The sequence below is a fragment of the Ranitomeya imitator genome, chromosome 9 (assembly GCF_032444005.1).
Source record: "Ranitomeya imitator isolate aRanImi1 chromosome 9, aRanImi1.pri, whole genome shotgun sequence".
Taxonomy (NCBI): domain Eukaryota; kingdom Metazoa; phylum Chordata; class Amphibia; order Anura; family Dendrobatidae; genus Ranitomeya; species Ranitomeya imitator.
Genome location: NC_091290.1, coordinates 44,950,336 through 44,967,934, shown reverse-complemented (window position 1 = coordinate 44,967,934; position 17,599 = coordinate 44,950,336). Strand labels below are relative to the sequence as shown.

Genomic DNA, 17,599 nt, shown 5'->3' with positions numbered 1-17,599 from the left:
TCGGGCGCACGGATTATCGCTTAGCGTGAATCAATGGACGGCGCTGTGCCAGGCGATACTTTCTGTTTATCAATGGTTAGGTAGAAACCCTTTATGAAGCCTCTTTACCTGCAGGTATATGGGCAATATGATCACATCCAAAGCTCAACATTCAGCAAACACCATAAAATATCCTTTATTGTGTGAAGAGCAGAACAAAAATGATTACCTCAATGAACAAAAATAAAAAAAAAAAGAGAATTTGTGATAAACATTGACCTGTCCATTCAAGGACATTTTAGCTATAGTATGAAATCCTGTTTTTCTTGTCTGTGGAATTGCCTTTGTACTGTTTGTTGTGAAACTGCCGCCCACTTAACTGTTTTCTTTTCTTTTCTTTCTTTCCTGTTTTGTCTCTTTGTTTAAACATGCAAAACTTGTATAACCACTAAACCTACTGAAACAACTATATAAAGAAGGGATAGCACTTTGAAGGCAGGCGTGCTTCAGAGACTTCCCAGTGATACACTATACAAGACGTGTCTTGTGTATTATTTCTGGTGATTCCCCACTTCCAAAGGCTGCTCCGACTGAGTGTGATCCCGACATTTCCTGGCGCCTGAACAGGGACCCGAGGTCTGTGTATTCCTTCAAGAACACCGGCAGAATACGAACGAAAAGAGAATCTGGGATAATGGACGGCAGATGAACAAAAACCTGGCCAGGTAAGAGACACTGTTAGATCTCTTATATCTGCCCTGCACTGTCCGTAAGATTTTCTGTTTCGTGTTCTTTAGCGGGTAGTTCTAGTAGAGGAGGATACCTATAGCTCGGGTTCTTGAACTATTTAGGAATTGATCACCTCACGGAGTACGGCATTGAATGAGAGTGAATGTGAATAGAAGGTGTGTGGAAGTTGGGAATAGCCCTATAAGCCGCCCAGGGGGTTGAAACAGAAGAAGTGACTGTCCCACTGGGCAACGTGGTTGCGTCCTTTCGGGGAGACCTCCGCGCCTATGTTCAATCTCTGATCCTGTCTTTGACAAAAACCTGGTGACGGATAAGTATATGATAGTATGAGCCCAGGACAGATAAATTAGCCTGGGACAAGAATACGTTGTATGTGATAGTATAAGCCCAGGACAGATAAATTAGCCTGGGACAAGATACGTTGTATGTTCTTTTTCTGTCTGGTTGCATTTGTGTTGTTTGCTATAGGTGTAGGAATCAGGATTTTCTTACATCAACACAGTTTAAACATCCTAGCTCCTTAGGAAGAAGGTAACGAGGTATTCTCATACCCAAACGCCACCTAGGGCAAGAAAAAGACATCCTAGCTCCTTAGGAAGAAGGTAACGAGGTATTCTCATACCCAAACGCCACCTAGGGCAAGAAAGCTCAGGATAAGAAAATGGGGAATAAGCAAACAAAGTCGGAACCAGAAGAATTAGATATCTATACTATCATAAAGGAGAGAAGTGGTGAAGATGCCACTAAGGGGCTGAAAAAGATTTTTAGTAAGTTTGGAGTTACTAGGGCAGAAGCTTTTAGTAGAAAACTATGGGAAGGAATTCAGGAAAGGAAAAAAGGCATAATCAGAGACAAGAAATGGATAGATCAGATCCAAGCATTGATTGATGTCTCTAGGGTAGCAGAAAATGAGGGATGGACATATAATCAACAGAGTAAAAAGTGGTGTATTAGACCCACAGGCTGTGGAGAAAAACAAAATGTGGAATCTAAAAATACCCCACCCCCATACCTTAACCCACATGCCCCATCTTTTCTCCAAACACCACCTCAAAGTTTAGCCGGACCAGGAGGATGGGTATGTCCGCACTGTGGACAACAAAATCCAGACTGGAGAAATGATTGCCTAGCCTGTGGTACACCTAGACATGGCGCTGTACTTGCCCCTGTTAGGGTAGTACCAAGACCCTTTAGGGAACCTGGTGCTGACGGAGTAATGGGAACTAGATATCACCAAACTCGACAATATTTCCCTTGGTCCCCCGCTGAAGGCATGTCTCTCTTGCATAACGCACCAGATCCCACCCAGTGTCCAGTTAGATTTGCACAATATATACAGCAAATTATGCAGACTCACGCTGGAGTTTGGGCAGATGGAGAAGAATTATGTAGAATGAAAATGACTCCTGGACTCTTCCAGGAGCTATTAGCAAATCTACAGGTACATAGGCCCCAAGCAGGAGATGGTGCCTTACAAACGATAGAATCAGGTACACAATTTGTAGATCACTTAATGGTTTTCATGAGGGAGAGACAGAGGCAGAGAGGAACAACGGGAGTGGTGGCTCAGAAATCTGGACAATCAGTAGACGAATATTATCTAAGTGTAGAAAATAATTTCAGAGATGAAGGCATGGATCTAACCGCTCCAGGAATGATGAGGTTAGTTACAAAAACCTTTATAGATGGATTGTCTCCAAAAGTGAAGGAAAAGCTTAAGGCCGCAACCCCTGATTGGAGAACCTTGGAAGACCCACACCTGGCTAGACAGAAAGCTGTAGGGATAGAAATGGACTTAAGAGAAAATTCTAAGCCAGTAAGAATTGCACAGGCTAATACTGGCTCTGCTAATCAAAAGTTTACTTGTCATTACTGTAAGAAGCCAGGACATTTCCAAAGGGAATGTAGGAAGAGAAAAGCAGATATAGATTCAGGAACCTTTGTACCCAAAAATAGGATAAATAACCCAGTGCCTGATCAAACAGACAGCTCAGAATGACTGAAAGTTATGCAGGTCTCTCTTCCTTCTAGAAGACCAATAATACAAGTTGAAGTTGAGGGTAAAAATGTACCTTTTCTGATAGATACGGGAGCAACATCCTCCATTTTAAATCAGGACTTTTTACCATATCCTGACAATATATCCTCAAAGGTTACATATGCAGAAGGGTATGATGGTAAAATTCAGGCGTTGCCCTTTACAAAACCTTTAAATGTGAGCTTTGGCCCTAAAACTTTTGTATCCAAATTTTTATTTGCTAAAGGTGCACCTACCTGCTTGTTGGGTACTGATGTCTTAAGTAAAATGCATGCAAACATCCATTTTAGAGAAGATGGCACAGTTATGCTGACCATCCCTGAAGATGCAGAAACTCTGGAACCATATGTTAGAATACAGGCAATGGAGGATTTTCCCGAAATTTACACTCAACAAGCAAAAATTGACTTGTCTCGGGTTCCTGACAGCCTATGGGCAAAAGGAGACACTGATGTAGGATTTTTATCAGTAGCTCCTATACTGTTAGAAACTGCCCCGGGAACCATATTACCTCAGCTTAGGCAATACCCCATCAGCGCCCAGCAAGAACAGGCGATTTCTCAACAAATTCAGGATTATGTGTTACAAGGTGTTTTGGTAGAAATCAGGTCACCTGCCAATACACCCTTATATCCTGTTAAAAAGAAAGTGTCCTCCAAAGAAACTATGGTGAAATATCGCATGGTGCACGACTTACGGGAAATCAATAAGGTTTTGGCACCGGTCACCCCTGTGGTACCGAATCCTCATACCTTACTGTCTCAAATTCCCAGCACTGCTGCATATTTTACGGTAATTGACTTATCAAACGCATTTTTTTCTGTGCCACTACATAAGAACTGTTGGCATTTGTTTGCCTTTACATTCAAGGGTAAACAATTAGCATGGACAAGATTGCCACAAGGTATGGTACACTCACCAACTTTGTACTCTGAAGCAATGCAGACCGTGCTAAAAAATTTCATCCCAGAACCAGGAGTAGTCATTCTACAGTATGTAGATGACTTACTTATTTGTTGCCCTGATGAGCAGACGGCAGTTACCTCAACTGTTAATTTCTTAATTTTCCTAGCGCAAGAAGGCTGTAAAGTAAATAGACAGAAACTCCAGGCTTGTCAACAAACAGTCGTGTTTTTAGGTCACTGCATATCACAGGGCATCAGACACCTCACACCTCAACGTACGGAAGCCATACGTAACATGCTTGAACCCAGGAATCACAAACAGCTGCGTGCTTTCCTAGGTATTGTTTCACACTGTAGACAGTGGATCATACATGCAAGTCAACTCATGCAGCCTTTATATGACTGTATTGCCAACACACCATATTCACTCAGTGAAGAGGCTAAACAGTCATTTTCCTCTTTGAAAACAGCACTGGTATCAGCTCCGGCTTTGGGACTCCCAGACTACACTAAACCTTTTCAATTGATGGCAGCTGAGATATCCTCACATGCTACAGGGGTGCTCACAGAAAAACATGGAAACAAACAGAGACCTGTGGCATACATATCAGCTCATCTGGACCCTGTAGCTAGAGCCGCACCTTCTTGTGTAAGAGTAGTAGCCGCAATTTCACTGTTATTAGATAAAGCTTCTGAGATTGTTCTTGATCACCCACTTCTAGTTCAGACCACTCATGATGTACATGGCATTCTTAACCAGGTCCAACCTAAACATATTTCAATGGCCAGACACCTCCGTCTCCAATGTTCCCTACTACTGCCGCCCAACATTTCCTTTGCCAGGATTCAGACTCTTAATCTCGCGTCTTTGCTCCCTTTAGAGTCTGAGGGGGGTACCATACCTGAGGAAACTGCACTCTCCAACTCCTTTGACCCATCAAAGTCAATGCATGATTGTGTACAATTAATGGAACAAGAGACTCAGGGCTTATGTAATGTACGTGACAAGCCACTCTGTAATGCTACATTTGAACTTTTCATAGATGGCAGCAGATATGCAGATATGAATGGACAATTTCATACAGGTTATGCGGTAGTAACTCAGCATGAAGTGCTGAAAGCAGAACCTCTCCCTGCTAATCAGTCTGCACAAGAAGCAGAACTTACGGCATTAGTTGAAGCTCTAAAAATAGCCAAAGATCAGACAGCAAACATATACACTGATTCTAGATATGCACATGCCATTATTTTCGATTTTGGCGTAATATGGAGAGCCAGAGGTTATATGACTGCTTCAGGCCAACCTGTTAAACATGCCTCCCTCATTAGACAGATTCTGGAGGCAGCACAAGAAACTAAAGAAATAGCGGTGATAAAGGTAGCTGCACATGTGAGACTCGACACCGAGGAAGCCAGGGGTAACGATAAAGCCGATAAGGCAGCAAAACAGGCAGCACGTAAACCCTTACATCATGCCCACACACTAGATAGCTCTGAAGATGATGAGGAAAGATTGAAGGAAGCTCAGAAACAGGTAGACGACGAAGAACGAGGGCAGTGGCAGAAAAAAGGGGCAGAAGATCAGCAAGGATTATGGAAAAAAGGAACTTTGTTGTGTTTACCCAGAGCCTGGTACCCCGCAGTGGCAACTGACCTCCACCTACCCACGCATGTGTCGGCAAATGGTATGACGCTCAAGGTAAAAGAAAGGTCGTTGGCTCCAGGCTTTGGTAATTTTGCTCGGAACATGTGTGCTGCATGCGCTATATGCCTGGCACACAATCCAGGTCAGGCCATTAAAACCCCAACCAAGCATCATGTAAGACCACTGTATCCCTTTCAAAGACTCCAGATCGACTACATCCAACTTCCTAGGTACAATGGATACGAATATGTGCTTGTGTGTGTGGACATGTTCTCAGGGTGGCCAGAGGCTTATCCAGTTCGTAAAGCCTCAGCAAAAACTACTGCCATTAAAATAGCACATGAACTGATACCCCGTTACGGCATGCCTGAGGTGATCGAGTCAGATAGAGGTACCCATTTTACTGGGGAAATATTCCAGAATGTTATGAAAATGTTGGGAGTAGAAAACCAGTTTCACACTCCATATCATCCACAGAGTTCAGGTAAAGTGGAAAGATTAAATGGGACAATAAAATAAAAAATCCAGAAGACCATGGCAGAAACAGGAAAGCCTTGGACCGAGTGTCTACCACTTGCCCTGTATTCCATCCGAAACACCCCAAGGGGGAAGGTTAAGCTGTCACCACATGAGATTCTTTTTGGTAGAGCAGCAAATTTGGGTTGTTATTTTCCACAACAACTGATGTTGAATACTGAGACTTTAACTGCTTATGTACAAGAATTACAAAAACGTTTAACTAAAGTGCATTCGCAAGTTTTTGCTTCCCTTCCAGATCCAGAAAATCTCGAAGGAGGCCACAAGTTGGAACCTGGTGATCAAGTCTACGTGAAAAGACACACCAGAAAGACTCTGGAACCGAGATTTGACGGACCTTTCCAAGTCCTGTTAACAACTCCAACAGCAGTCAAGCTTGAAGGAAAGGCATCATGGATACATGCAAGCCATTGCAAAAAAGCAGTATAAGACTCATGATATTGATGTTAATAATGTTAACCTCAACGGAGGCATGGGAAAGACTGAATTCTCTAGCCCCTTTGAACAATAGATTCGTACAACATCATAGAAAATGAGTGCATGACTTGTTAAATAATACGCAACCCCTGGCAGATTGTTGGATCTGTACCCATTCACCAGTACCAGCCACAAGTATACCTTTTCTAGCAGTTCCCGTGTCAGCTGAAGAAATATTCGCTTGGCCTAATTGTTCAGACAACCTGGCCAACAACCAACCTGGCAATACTAGACTATGGAATACTACAATCGCCATACCAATTGTGGGATGGGTAGAATTTCCTTGGTGGCGGGGCAATCTTACAGGAAAAATAGACAACTTACAATATTTAGCATTCAAGGGAGGAAAATGGGTACCTAGGAATAAGACTGGATTAACTGATTTAGGACAGGTCCCCACTGAAAATCTACAGCTCAGTTTCAGTACAACCACCCCTTCCTCTGATGCTTTCAAACCTGTAGTATTGGAAAGATACATACATAATAGAAAATGGGAACATTCTGAGTTGTTCCCCCAAGGTGATGCAGACAGTTGTACAAGTAAGCCGGGGAACCTGGTTTGTAATGAATCCAATGAGTATGTCAACGGAATGCATGTATGTGGGAATCCCACAGCCGGGTACTGTAGCCCCTTGGGACAAAAACCCTCTTGGTGTATGCTTCAGAATGTATCTAGTTTTGTGGATTTGGCTCACAGATTGGTATTGCAGCACTCAGCTTTGTGGGATCTGCCTGAGGGTACATTTTGGATATGCGGAGAAGGAGCATATAAATGGCTTCCCGTAGGTATAAAGGGTACTTGTACATTAGGACGCCTAACCCCGGCTACTTTCATAATTTCAAATAAACAAGTGAATATGCAAGCCGTGCCCAAGCACACACTGTATAAAAGAGCTGCAGATAACTCACCACGTCCCTCGGGGAGGCCGCATATAGTACAAATGGGAATTCCCAACAAAATTGCTAGTACCATTTTTATTTATCCTATGTTAACACAGATGTGGGATAAATTAGTTAGAGCCACGGATTATCTAGATGATCAGATTTGGGATATATTGGACATATTAAATACTAGTATAGCTGTACAGAATCAGCTTATAATAGTCACTAACCAACATACCCTGGTATTGGATTACCTAACTGCCTCACAAGGGGGTATGTGTCAAATCATCGGACCCACCTGCTGTCATTATATAGACCCGAATAGTACTATGAGTATGAGATTTAAATTAAAAGACGTACAACGACTCAGGGATCAGTATGACAAAGACAATGACCAAAATAAGGATAGCTGGTGGTCAGATACCTTTTCTTTTCTTAACCTGGCCAATTGGTTCAGAGGGATCGGTGGGTGGGTTACCGGGATTATGCAAAGCCTAATACATACAGTTATGGTTATTGTAATTATATATGTATTATTCAAGGTTGTACTCAAGGGTATCTCGGTATGCACAAATAAATTTTGTGTAATGGATGCGAGAATATAAAGTTTTTTTTTGTAATATCACAAAAAGAATGACTAAAATGATCGACAAGGTTTTGAATGGAATATGTCAAAGGGGGGATTGTGAAGAGCAGAACAAAAATGATTACCTCAATGAACAAAAATAAAAAAAAAAAGAGAATTTGTGATAAACATTGACCTGTCCATTCAAGGACATTTTAGCTATAGTATGAAATCCTGTTTTTCTTGTCTGTGGAATTGCCTTTGTACTGTTTGTTGTGAAACTGCCGCCCACGAAACTGTTTTCTTTTCTTTTCTTTCTTTCCTGTTTTGTCTCTTTGTTTAAACATGCAAAACTTGTATAACCACTAAACCTACTGAAACAACTATATAAAGAAGGGATAGCACTTTGAAGGCAGGCGTGCTTCAGAGACTTCCCAGTGATACACTATACAAGACGTGTCTTGTGTATTATTTCTGGTGATTCCCCACTTCCAAAGGCTGCTCCGACTGAGTGTGATCCCGACAATTGTGCAGGCAGGTATGGAGCCAAGACAATTTAGCAGAGGCACCAGTGAACATACTGTCATGATCACAGAAAAAGCAGCTATTTTAGGTCCATACGAGCCATGATCCTGTTCCCCGGTGATTTTAATGCACAGATTGGAGAAATAAATACATTTGTGTGCTGGATTTTAACTAGAAAATAATTAGGCTTTATATAATAATAGTAATCTTTATATTTATATAGCGCTAACATATTCAGCAGCGCTTTACACACATTATCACATTATGGGAGGTGGAGCCGCATATTCATCACTGTAATGAGCGGTACCACGTGACCGCTCACACAGGACAAGCTGCCGGCACTGAGAGGAGGCATCGCGGGGGCTGGGTGAGTATTTCTCTGCTAGGGGGCGTGCGCGCGGGGGTGGGGAGGGGTGGGAGGCATTAGATGACCCCCAAACTTTATTTTTAACAAAAAAAACCTTGATTTTTCATCCCTTCTCTCCTGCAAGCGCTGCTTTCATCCGGGCAGGACAGAAGGGTTGAATGCTGGCTTCAGCACCAAAAGCAGGGGACAGGGCTTAACTGTAGCACTGTCTCTTGCACGGTCCGTTTGGTCCTCAGGAGGCACACGGCGGCCGCACGTGTGCCACACTGATGTGCCACGTGAGCACACGGACACGGATAACTCTGGTACCGGAATTATTTGGACGTGTGAGAGTGGCCTAATCAAAAGAGGAGCCATGGATGCTGTCAGGCAGAAGGCGGTTCTCAGGGCTCCCGGAATACTGATGGACCTAGGTCCTACCAATCGTTTTGCTCATCTCTAGCCAGTGGTAACTTTAGATGTCACCCAGCTTTGAAGAACTCAACTTTAGTGAAATATTTGTGCCACTGAAAAAAAGAAGTTATTTGTTCAGTTGCCCTACAAAGTTTTATCCTTTATTATTCTAAGTCATTTTTTTGGTGGAAGTCTTCTGCTGGTCACTCCGATTAGGAAGCTCCTGTTATATCTGTCAGAGGTCGCAGGCTCAAAATGGCTACCTACGTCGGACATACTTGGTGCAAGCCGCTCCGTCCGGCAGGTTCCGGAGAGTCTCTTCCAGTGCTGCCGAGAATACCCATTTAGTAGTGTCTGGTCAGAGAGGATAGGCAGTGGATCGGAGAGTTTGTGGTATTAGGTTACCTTGTTACCAACCATCATCTGCTAGTGTGGTGTGAAGGGCGCTCTCCTACTACAACCATAAACATTCCTACCTCTCACCTTTGGGCGCTGATCACGTTCCTTACATACCATCAGAAAAACCGGAGGAGGTTGTGACATGACAGATCCACCTGATAACAATGAAAGCGATAATCTGCAGCATCGAAATGAACCACTTCAGGTAGAACAAGGGGAGGCACACGGAAGCCTTGCAATGGCATCACAGCCTTTCCTGGAGTACAGCGCGAGTCCCTGCCGCATTAATCAGTTTGAACAGTGTTTATAACCATTATTATTATCATTATTATTTATTGTTATAGCGCCATTTATTCCATGGCGCCTTACATGTGAGGAGGGGTATACATAATAAAAACAAGTACAATAAACTTACACAATCATAACTGGTACAGGAGGAGAGAGGACCCTGCCCGGGGGTACTATGGTGCACTAGTATATGTGATTCTTTCCCCCTTCTTCCCTCTTTCCTCTTGTTATTACTTCTATGGTTTTGTTATTTCTCACATTGCACTTTATTCCTATATGGAAATAATCAAATATTATTGCACTTTTTTTATGTTATTTGCATTTTTGCACAATTATCTGGCACCTTAGCTATTCACCCTATTCTAATACGGATAGAATTGTTTTTATTGGAGGTAATACATCCTTTTTTATATATCTTGCTTGGGTCTAGTCAATCATCTTTGGTCTTGAAATATATTAATTTGTTTTATCTTTTTATTCTCAGTCTGGTATAAATTAATATTCTCTTGTGTGCACAATATATATATATATATACCCCTATACTATGTGTAGACATTTATTCTATCTATTCTATTCTAACCTGTCAGTGTGATTTTACTGTACACCGCACTGAATTACCGGCTTTTCTATAGAACACCACTGCGTATTTCTTGCAAGTCACACTGCTGGTCCGTGTGTAATCCGTATTTTTCTCGCCCCCATAGACTATCATTGGCGATTTTTTTTTGCGCAATACGGTGACAAACGTAGCATGCTGCGATTTTCTACAGCCGTAGAAAGCCGTATAATACGGATCAGTAAAATACGGCAGATAGGAGCTGGGGCATAGAGAAGCATTGTACCGTATGCAATCCGTATTTTCCGCACCTCTCGTACGTCCGTAAAACTCGCTAGTGTGACGCCGGCCTTGCTTGCTTTGAATTGAATCACCCCCACGTGGGTCCCGCTCCCTTACCTTTCCATCTACTAATACCTGAAATCCCAAACTACGCAAAACAAGGAAATTGAGACCGAATTACACCTTCGTATTCTGCAGAATAACTAATGAAGTTCATAGTGAAACTAATTACATAGCCAAATGTTTATAGAAAGGAATAATAATGACTTCTAAATATTGGAAAGTCTTCATGAGCAGCAATGAGCACCTCTACCACTGGGAGAGATCAGCAAAAAAATAACCTATTGTTTAAATTGCGTTAAATGTATTTTTTTATTTATTTTTTTTCCGTATCAGAATCTGTACTAAATAAATAACAATTACAAATCCTGCCCTTTTCCACATTGGTCACTGGGGCTCAATTAAAATCTAACTTGCTGTTGTTTCAGGAAACACATGTACAGCGGATGAAATGAGTATGGAACACATCACCAATTTTCTAAGTAAAAATATTTCTAAAGGTGCTATTGACATGAAATTCTCACCAGATGTCACTAACAACCCATCCAATCCACGAAATCAAACCGCAGATATCCATAAATTAAGTTATGCGTAATAATGAGAAATGTAAAAAAGTATCACATTTATTTAATACTTCATATACAAGCTTTTGTTGGTGATGACAGCTTCAAGACGCCTCCTGTATGGAGAAACTAGTCACAGGCATTGCTCAGGTGTGATTTTGGCTTATTCTTCCACAAAAACAGTCTTCAAATCCTGAAGGTCCCGTGGGCTCCTTCTAAGAAACTCTGAGCTTTACTTCCTTCCATAAATTTGCTACTTGATTCAGGTCCGGTGATTGGATCGGCCATTCGAGCAGCTTTATTTTCCTCCTCTGAAACCAATTGAGAGTTTCCTTGGCAGTGGGTTTGGGATCATTGTGTTGCTGAAATGTCCACCCTCGTTTCATCTTCATCATCCTGGTAGATTGCAGCAGATTTTTTATGAAGAATATCTAGATACATTTGTCCAATAATCCTTCCTTCAGTTATATGAGGTTTGAAAGTGCCGTATGCTGAAAAATGGCCCCACACCATGATGTTCCCACCTCCAAACTTCACTGTTCATATGATGTTTAGGGGTGATGTGCAGTGCCTTTTGGCCTCCAAACATTATGTGAATTATGGCATCTAAAGAGTTACATTTGGGTCCCATCTGGCCAGACTATATTCTCCCAGTATTTCACAGGCGTGTGTAAATGTTGTTGAGCAAACCTTAAACATGTTTGAACATGCTTTTTGTTCAGCAATGGAGTCTTGCGTGGTGAGCGACCACACAGGTCATGGAGTTTGAGTGCATTACTTTTTGCTTTCTTTGTAACAATTGTACCTGCTTATTCCAGGTCTTTTTGTAGCTTTCCACAGTGATCCTTGGCTCTGGGATAATTCTTTGGATAATCCTTTTCACTCCTCTGTCTAAAATCTTGCAGGGAGCACCTGATTGTGGCTGGTTCATTGCGAAATGATGTTCTTTCCACTTCCGGGTTATGGCTCTAACAGTGATCACTGGAACCTTCAGTAGTTAAGAAATTCTTCTGTATCCAATGCCATCAGTATGTTTTACAAAAATAAGGTTGCAAAGGTCTTGAGACAGCTCACTGGTCATACCCATCATAACAAGTTTCTTGCATGGCACTTTGGCAATGAAACAACTTTTTATAGGCCATCAGTTGAACCAGCTGATATTATGTTTTACTAAGTGGCAGGATTTCTTTCTAATTACTGAGAGATTTCAGCTGGAGTCATGACTTTCCAGGGCTTTTTGCACCTCTCTTGCTTCACGTCTTCAATAGTTTTTCCCTGTGTCACTTCTCATTATCACACATAACTTAATTTATGGACATCCATGGTTTAATTTCCTTGCCTGTGTGGATTGATGGGTTGTTACCAACATCTGATGAGAATTTCATGTTAATAACGCCTTTAGAAATATATTTACTTACAAAAATTGGTAACATGCTGAATACTTATTTCACCCTCTGTACATACCCAAATTGAGCAGACTCTGACTCTATCTTTTGTATTGAAGCCTTTAACCCCTTTACCCCCAAGGGTGGTTTGCACGTCAATGACCAGGCCAATTTTTACAATTCTGACCACTGTCCCTTTATGAGGTTATAACTCCGAAACGCTTCAACGGATCCTGGTGATTCTGACATTGTTTTCTCGTGACATATTGTACTTCATGATAGTGGTAAAATTTCTTTGATAGTACCTGCGTTTATTTGTGAAAAAAACGGAAATTTGGCGAAAATTTTGAAAATTTCGCAATTTTCAAACTTTGAATTTTTATGCAATTAAATCACAGAGATATGTCACACAAAATACTTAATAAGTAACATTTCCCACATGTCTCCTTTACATCAGCATAATTTTGGAACCAATTTTTTTTTTGTTAGGGAGTTATAAGGGTTAAAAGTTGACCAGCAATTTCTCATTTTTACAACACCATTTTTTTTTAGGGACCACGTCTCATTTGAAGTCATTTTGAGGGGTCTATATGATAGAAAATGCCCAAGTGTGACACCATTCTAAAAATTGCACCCCTCAAGGTGCTCAAAACCACATTCAAGAAGTTTATTAACCCTTCAGGTGTTTAATAGGAATTTTTGGAATGTTTAAATAAAAATGAACATTTAACTTTTTTACACAAGAAATTTACTTCAGCTCCAATTTGTTTTATTTTACCAAGGGTAACAGGAGAAAATGGACCCCAAAAGTTGTTGTCCAATTTGTCCTGAGTACGCTGATACCCCATATGTGGCAGTAAACCACTGTTTGGGCGCATGGGAGAGCTTGGAAGGGAAGGAGCGCCGTTTGACTTTTCAATGCAAAATTGACAGGAATTGAGATGGGACGCCATGTTGCGTTTGGAGAGCCACTGATGTGCCTAAACATTGAAACCCCCCACAAGTGACACCATTTTGGAAAGTAGACCCCCTAAGGAACTTATCTGGATGTGTGGTGAGCACTTTGACCCACCAAGTGCTTCACAGAAGTTTATAATGCAGAACCGTAAAAATAAAAAATCATATTTTTTCACAAAAATTATATTTTTGCCCCCAATTTTTTATTTTTCCAAGGGTAAGAGAAGAAATTGGACCTCAAAAGTTGTTGTCCAATTTGTCCCGAGTACGCTGATACCCCATATGTGGCAGTAAACCACTGTTTGGGCCCATGGGAGAGCTCGGAAGGGAAGGAGCGCCGTTTGACTTTTCAATGCAAAATTGACAGAAATTGAGATGGGACGCCATGTTGCGTTTGGAGAGCCACTGATGTGCCTAAACATTGAAACCCCCCACAAGTGACACCATTTTGGAAAGTAGACCCCCTAAGGAACTTATCTAGAGGTGTGGTGAGCACTTTGACCCACCAAGTGCTTCACAGAAGTTTATAATGCAGAACCGTAAAAATAAAAAATCATATTTTTTCACAAAAATTATATTTTTGCCCCCAATTTTTTATTTTTCCAAGGGTAAGAGAAGAAATTGGACCTCAAAAGTTGTTGTCCAATTTGTCCTGAGTACGCTGATACCCCATATGTGGCAGTAAACCACTGTTTGGGCGCATGGGAGAGCTCGGAAGGGAAAGAGCGCCGTTTGACTTTTCAATGCAAAATTGACAGGAATTGAGATGGGACGCCATGTTGCGTTTGGAGAGCCACTGATGTGCCTAAACATTGAAACCCCCCACAAGTGACACCATTTTGGAAAGTAGACCCCCTAAGGAACTTATCTGGATGTGTAGTGAGCACTTTGACCCACCAAGGGCTTCACAGAAGTTTATAACGCAGAGCCATAAAAATAAAACAAAATTTTTTTCCCACAAAAATTATTTTTTAGCCCCCAGTTTTGTATTTTCCCTAGGGTAACAGGAGAAATTGGACCCCAAAAGTTGTTGTCCAATTTGTCCTGAGTACGCTGATACCCCATATGTGGAGGGGGAACCACCGTTTGGGCGCATGGGAGGGCTCGGAAGGGAAGGCGCGCCATTTGGAATGCAGACTTAGATGGAATGGTCTGCAGGCGTCACATTGCGTTTGCAGAGCCCCTAATGTACCTAAACAGTAGAATCCCCCCACAAGTGACACCATTTTGGAAAGTAGACCCCCTAAGGAACTCATCTTGATGTGTTGTGAGAGCTTTGAACCCCCAAGTATTTCACTACAGTTTATAACGCAGAGCCGTGCAAATAAAAAATATTTTTTTTTCCACAAAAATTATATTTTAGCCCCCAGTTTTGTATTTTTCCAAGGTTAGCAGGAGAAATTGGACCCTAAATGTTGTTGTCCAATTTGTCCTGAGTACGCTGATACCCGATATGTGGGGGGGAACCACCGTTTGGGCGCATGGGAGGGCTCGGAAGGGAAGGAGCATCATTTGGAATGCAGACTTAGATGGATTGGTCTGCAGGCGTCACATTGCGTTTGCAGAGCCCCTAATGTACCTAAACAGTAGAAACCCCCCACAAGTGACCCCATATTGGAAACTAGACCCCTCAATGAACTTATCTAGATGTGTTGTGAGAACTTTGAACCCCCAAGTGTTTCACTACAGTTTATAACGCAGAGCCGTGAAAATAAAAAATTTTTGTTTTCCCACAAAAATTATTTTTTAGCCCCCAGTTTTGTATTTTCCCAAGGGTAACAGGAGAAATTGGTCCACAAAAGTTGTTGTCCAATTTGTCCTGAGTACGCTGATACCCCATATGTGAGGGTAAACCCCTGTTTGGGCACACAGGAGAGCTTGGAAGGGAAAGAGCACTGTTTTACTTTTTCAACGCAGAATTGGCTGGAATTGAGATCGGACGCCATGTCGTGTTTGGAGAGCCCCTGATGTGCCGAAACAGTGGAAACCCCCCAATTATAACTGAAACCCTAATCTAAACACACCCCTAACCCTAATTCTAACGGTAACCCTAACCACACCTCTAACCCTGACACACCCCTAACCCTAATCCCAACCCTATTCCCAACTGTAAATGTAATCTAAACCCTAACCCTAACTTTAGCCCCAACCCTAACTGTAGCCCCAACCCTAACCCTAGCCCTAACCCTAGCCCTAACCCTAACCCTAGCCCTAACCCTAGCCCTAACCCTAGCCCTAGCCCTAACCCTAGCCCTAACCCTAACCCTAGCCCTAACCCTAACCCTAGCCCTAACCCTAGCCCTAGCCCTAACCCTAGCCCTAACCCTAGCCCTAACCCTAGCCCTAACCCTAACCCTAGCCCTAACCCTAACCCTAACCCTAGCCCTAGCCCTAACCCTAACCCTAGCCCTAACCCTAGCCCTAGCCCTAACCCTAGCCCTAACCCTAACCCTAACCCTAACCCTAGCCCTAACCCTAGCCCTAATGGGAAAATGGAAATAAATACATTTTTTTTATTTTTCCCTAACTAAGGGGGTGATGAAGGGGGGTTTGATTTACTTTTATAGCGGGTTTTTTAGCGGATTTTTATGATTGGCAGCCGTCACACACTGAAAGACCCTTTTTATTGCAAAAAATATTTTTTGCAGTACCACATTTTGAGAGCTATAATTTTTCCATATTTTGGTCCACAGAGTCATGTGAGGTCTTGTTTTTTGCGAGACGAGTTGACGTTTTTATTGAAAACATTTTCGGGCACGTGACATTTTTTGATCGCTTTTTATTCCGATTTTTGTGAGGAAGAATGACCAAAAACCAGCTATTCATGAATTTCTATTGGGGGAGGCGTTTATACCGTTCCGCGTTTGGTAAAATTGATAAATCAGTTTTATTCTTCGGGTCAGTACGATTACAGCGATACCTCATTTATATCATTTTTTTATGGTTTGGCGCTTTTATACGATAAAAACTATTTTACAGAAAAAATAATTATTTTTGCATCGCTTTATTCTCAGGACTATAACTTTTTAATTTTTTTGCTGATGATGCTGTATCGCGGCTCGTTTTTTGCGGGACAATATGACGCTTTCAGTGGTACCATGGTTATTTATATCTGTCCTTTTGATCGCGTGTTATTCCACTTTTTGTTCGGTGGTATGATAATAAAGCGTTGTTTTTTGCCTCGTTTTTTTTTTTTTTCTTACGGTGTTTACTGAAGGGGTTAACTAGTGGGACAGTTTTATAGGTCGGGTCGTTACGGATGCGGCGATACTAAATATGTGTACTTTTATTGGTTTTTTTTTTATTTAGATGAAAAAATGTATTTATGGGAATAATATATATTTTTTTTTTCTCATTATTTTGGAATATTTTTTTTAATTTTTTTTACACATTTGGAAATTTTTTTTTTTACTTTTTTACTTTGTCCCAGGGGGGGACATCACAGATCGGTGATCTGACAGTTTGCACAGCACTCTGTCAGATCACCGATCTGATAGGAGTGCAGGCTGCTTCACAGTGCCTGCTCTGAGCAGGCTCTGTGAAGCCACCTCCCTCCCTGCAGGACCCGGATCCGCGGCCATCTTGGATCCGGGGCTGGAGGGAGCAGGGAGGGAGGTGAGACCCTCGCAGCAACGCGATCACATCACGTTGCTCCGGGGGTCTCAGGGAAGCCCGCAGGGAGCCCCCTCCCTGCGCGGTGCTTCCCTGCACCGACGGCACATCGCGATCATGTTTGATCGCGGTGTGCCAGGGGTTAATGTGCCGGGGGCGGTCCGTGACCGCTCCTGGCACATAGTGCCGGATGTCAGCTGCGATAAGCTGCTGACACCCGGCCGCGATCGGCCGCGCTCCCCCCGTGAGCGCGGCCGATCAGCTATGACGTACTATCCCGTCCAGGGTCAGATAAGCCCAGGGCACCTCGACGGGATAGTACGTCTAAGGTCACAGAGGGGTTAATGAGCGTGTGTAAAGGTCATTGTGAAGGGAGGGTAAGCAGGGTCAGCTGTGACATCGCCTATTGTGATTGGTGGATCCTGTGTTATCAG

At 42.3% G+C, this 17,599-nt stretch overlaps 1 protein-coding gene across 2 annotated transcripts in view; it reads right to left on the bottom strand.

The window, feature by feature from the left end:
- EPS8L2 (EPS8 signaling adaptor L2) overlaps positions 1–17,599 on the bottom strand; it is a 230,822-nt gene that overhangs the window by 67,915 nt on the left and 145,308 nt on the right. The window contains exon 1 of one of the 2 annotated variants that reach the window (XM_069738473.1): positions 9,342–9,423. The exons of the other annotated variant lie outside the window; for it this stretch is intronic. The gene's annotated coding sequence lies outside the window, so the exon portion shown is untranslated. Of the gene's footprint in view, positions 1–9,341; positions 9,424–17,599 lie in introns of those variants that run through there. 2 annotated transcript variants of the gene reach the window in all.